The 4,667-nt window shown below is 43.5% G+C and overlaps 1 non-coding gene across 1 annotated transcript; it reads left to right on the top strand.

The window, feature by feature from the left end:
• The first annotated feature begins 4,368 nt into the window (after positions 1-4,368).
• Trnat-ggu (transfer RNA threonine (anticodon GGU)) lies at positions 4,369-4,441 on the top strand. Its single transcript has one exon. It is a non-coding gene; the product is annotated as a tRNA-Thr (tRNA).
• Positions 4,442-4,667: the final 226 nt, after the last annotated feature.

Raw genomic sequence — 4,667 nt, 5'->3', positions numbered from 1 at the left:
AACTGGCCGAGAACAGGCTGTGTACCTTTGTAATTCTTCGAAAACAATACCTGGGTACATTTGGGCACAGCCGACCCTTCAAACTTGCGCAGCAGATATGACAAGTCATATAAGTAAAGAAGCCCATAGATTTTCTTCGCTTCCTTCTTCCACATTTTTCTTTCAATCATTGATCTTGATTTGAATCTTGAATTTTATTTCAATCATATGATGAACAAAATCTATTAACTGTTGTTAATGCATTTTGTTACGCATTTTTAAAGTTCCTGTCATTCACGAGGCATCAGAAGGCAATCGCTTTCACTCCAGGATGAGCTCCACCCAACAGGACGCCAGGAGGAACGGCAGGACTGGATTTTTGGGCACACTCCAGGGCAGGGAAATTTAGAGCCTGTTGTAACAACACCCAGAAAAAAAAAGAAAAAAAAACATGTACTGATGCAGCTCCTCGAGCTTGCAAAGTCTGCTAAAACAGAGCGTCTAAAGCAGAAAAAAGCAAGAAAGAAAACGACACCAAAAGCGCTGCGCCTCCAATAGGAGGCAAATGAAATGCAACGTGAAATGCTGCACATAATGAGGAGCTGGGGGGGGGGGGGGGGATGTTTAATACAAAGTAAAAAAAAAAAAGAGGGGAAAGATGAGGAGCTGTTTTGATTCGTCACCAACGTAAAGCAACAGCCCGCATTGTGCGTTTTTCGAGTTTTGTACAGCTTCTTTAAGATTAAATTTTGTCTCTTGCACTATCGACTTTCCTCTGTAATTGTAATTGCATATAATTTCAGAACTCGCTGTCAGAATTTCCAGCTGATCCGACACTTTTCTGTTCACCTGCGGCGTCGCTGGCAAGTGGCACTGGTTTATCGAATCAGTCCGGATTTCACAAAACGAGCTGGAGGAAAAGACACGGTTGGTTATGAAATAAGTATTTCCGTGACGAAATTTCGGTGTCGCAGTCTCCTAACATAACTAATACCGATACCCTCACAGCTGATTTCGGCGACAACTCAATTGGTTTCAACCATAAGTCAAACATATTTCTTCTTCTATATTTACAACGCGCCCCGTACCACGATCGGACCAGAAAGAGTGCACAGTACACATTCGGGCCGTCATTATACATGGAGGCTGTACCTGCTGCCACGTGTTCCATATCTGGTACCTTAACAAATACTCAGTTCGTCTCTTGCAAACTTAAAATAACGGCCCTTAAGCTTTGGCTGCGGAGATGGAATATTCTTGAGAATATTGTAATGGTGATGTTGACGGGCAAAGTGAGCTCACGGCCAGCAGATCGTACTCTGGATTTTGCTGTATTGGGATGCAAAGCGCCTTCCTTGCAATAAGTCACACATCCCTATATCACACCTCACCGATGCATGGTCACCAGCCGTCTCTGTCAGTCACCGCACCTCACCCCACCGAAATATTAGTAATGTTCCATTCCGACCAGAATTTTCGCGAAAGGCGACCCAACGCCGTCCCGAAACCAGCAAAAACTTCCAAGAAAAAATAAGTAGGACCTGAGAACATGAAAAATATCACTTTTCATGTGGGATGTGCCACGACGTGCAAAACAGAGAGAAAGCAAAAGAACATAAGCGAGACAAAAGCCAACGGTAACTGGTTCGCTCCTGGTAATATAGTCTGGATAAAATTTTTTCTGGATACCCGGATTACGGACAAAGGAGACATAACTGGTCATTTTTCAAACATGGCAGTCGTTGAAAAGCCAGACAGCGTTTCAGCCTCGTAACGGTTACTTTTCATCGTCATAACTTTGCAATCTTACTTCGTCCCTATTTAGCTAGCACCTATGGCGTATCTATACGGTAACATACTGCGAGGAACTTTACATGGGGGAGGATTTCACCCTGGTGTCCCTCTCTATGTGCTCTTTTGTTCAGCTCTCCTTCACTCAATTTCATGTTGCTCCCAGATCAGTTGTAATGCTGGGGCCTGGCCCTTTGGAGGACGCACTTCAGTGTGGGAGCCTAGGTCCCCAAGAATCACGGGCCTTAGGCCGCACCATATATTACTGCAGAATCTTATTTACGTAATTACAACCTCTGTAGCCTTTCATTTCATTGCACCTATGCATGCAGTCCATAATTTTGCCTCTTCTGTTTTAGGTATTTCCTTGTCAATATTTGTTTGATATTTGAAAATGAGTTACGCAACGCATTATCTTCCAAAACAGCAATGAATTACAAAATAAAAGTAAGTTCTCACCCTCTGGTACGAATAGGGTGCATTCACGTGGCGTCAAACGAATGGTGTTTTGAAATCCAGTCGCGTCCAACCCCTTCTTTTATCCCGAAGACACTTCGTCATTGTCGTTCTCTTCGTCAATAATAAAAAATTGTACATAAATGTTTCTAGATTACGTTTAGCAAAGTGTGCGTGAGAGAGACGCGACACTTTTTTGGTAATGACATTGTAAATGTAAATTAATAACGTTCTGTGTACATTCCGTTGTACACATGTGTCTAAGTTCGTATTTTCTGCGTTACCGATTTTGGCTCAGAGGATACAGCTAACGCTTGGATGCATCATGCAAAGTATGTCTTTCCGAACTTTTACTTCGGTTTTAAAGAAGTAATTAAGGCGTACATTTTCTTTCAGAAAGTTCAGAATAGCGTCTGTTGGCCGCGGAAGAGATCTTGTGGAGGCGATTGGCCGGAAAGACAGCAGTTACCAGTTGACGAACATGATGGAAGCGAACAAACGTCAGCATCTAAGTGGCGATAAGTGCACATGTTCTTGGACAATAGATTGGAGCTTTGCTCTTCCATGTTTGATTTTCAATTTGTATGTTGTTTTCTTGTAGCATCATCATGTGAAGACGAACTTGATATAACAACGGATCGAGGTTACTTGGCGCCCAAGTGCTCCTTTCACGCATGTCTGTCACAATTGTGCCTTCAATACATTATAAAGGCTGCCTGCTACGTGCGATCTATTGCAATGTGAAACGTACGTTTTCATTTTGTTTGTTTGTCACGAAGGACCACAATGCAACCATAATTTTGGTATAATTGGAATTTCATGGAACTTCTGTCAGCACCTGAGAAATTTTGCATGTCAGAAATAAAGTAAAACGAATCAAAGCAATAGAGTGAGGGAAGGCTTTTCTTAATGCGAACTGTCCCATATTGGTTCCTGAGGATGAGCAAGGGGAAGCCTCGGGGACATCATCCCATATGGCAAAGTGGCAATGTTATGATACTCTGGGGAACAGATTTTGACATCCCAGGGATATCATCCCAATACCCGTCTGACAACACTGGGATAGCCCTCGGATGACAGAGTGTTCTTGTGGGTATGACATCCGTGAAAAATAAAGGGCGGTCCTGAATAAAACTTCTCTCTCTCCAAAGAAGGTGTCAGTCCATGATACCTGGAGCATTCATCGCGAAAAAGACAGAAATGCGCGGTTCTGTCGCACTGCTTCTGACTTTTGAGAGTCCTACCCGAACGTCTCAGACCAAAAGCAGTAACAAACACAGACTTTGCATTTCTGAGAGTTAACGCTTCAAACAATTCCTCGCTTGAGTATATTTTTTGCGTAATTTAATGAAACTTAGACAGCTCACCCTTCGTTTTGTGTCGGAGGCGAGCAGGACTCTCGAACTTACGAAGGGTCGCGTCACAAGCAATAAATACTATGTGGTTTCTCTTCGCCAGGGAATTCCGTCGAAGTGAGTTTATTAGACTTTGTGCTCCTGGCACGACTTTTTTTCACCCTTTAGATTTCTCTCTTCTTTTTAAATCACCGCGCTCATTTCCGTTATAGGAAGTACTAGACTTTATCGCGGCAGTTTATGAATATTAATCGACAGTAATCAATCAGTGAAACAGAAGCTGTCAAGACTGCGTGTGGTCTTTGACGAAACGAATACGGTACAAGAAAACGATGCTAGTTTATGTCCCTGGTGTGTCATAACACTCTCCTAAATCAGTCCTTGATGACGTTCTAGGGGCAATCATGAGGATATCGTAAGGCCACGTACTCGTCCTACTTTGACACATGGGGGATATCCTGAGGATCAATTTCGCATTCCGACAGCCGTCCTGTCCGTCCCTGCATGAGAAATATGTTCACTGCCTGATTCGTGCGTCGGTGTGATTCTACGCGTGTTGTGCTCTCTCTGGACACAACTATCCCAAACAACCAGCGATGTCCTGTGGATATCCTGTTGTAGTCGAAACATCCTGCTCAACTCGAGACGTCTGAGGAAAGTATCCAGAATATCCTGGTAGGATTTGCCAATCTCCAAAAGTGATCCACAACGTACGTTTTGGCAGAACCTCCTGTAGATATCCCTATGAAATAATTTCAGAACGCTGACAACATTTATGGGGAGGTGTGTTAGCTTAGCTCAGTTGGTAGAGCCCTGGACCGGTAATCCAGAAGATGTGGGTTCGATCCCTACAGCTGGCTTACCTTTTCAGTGACTTCCATCTTTCAACATTTATGTAGTTCTGGTATGTGGTGTCTGCAGTGCAATCAGATTTTGCAATTACAGTAGTCTCCTGTTATTGCACAAATAGCTACTGCCCGGGTGTACGAAGGGAGTTGCCTCAGGACGAGAGCCGCCACCCGTCGCACCCGCCTTTTTACTGCAGGGATTGTTTTCTATATGCCACGTGCAAAAAAAAAAAGAAAA

Source organism: Ornithodoros turicata, chromosome 9, assembly GCF_037126465.1.
Source record: "Ornithodoros turicata isolate Travis chromosome 9, ASM3712646v1, whole genome shotgun sequence".
Lineage (NCBI taxonomy): Eukaryota > Metazoa > Arthropoda > Arachnida > Ixodida > Argasidae > Ornithodoros > Ornithodoros turicata.
This window is presented reverse-complemented; position numbering and strand designations above follow the sequence as displayed.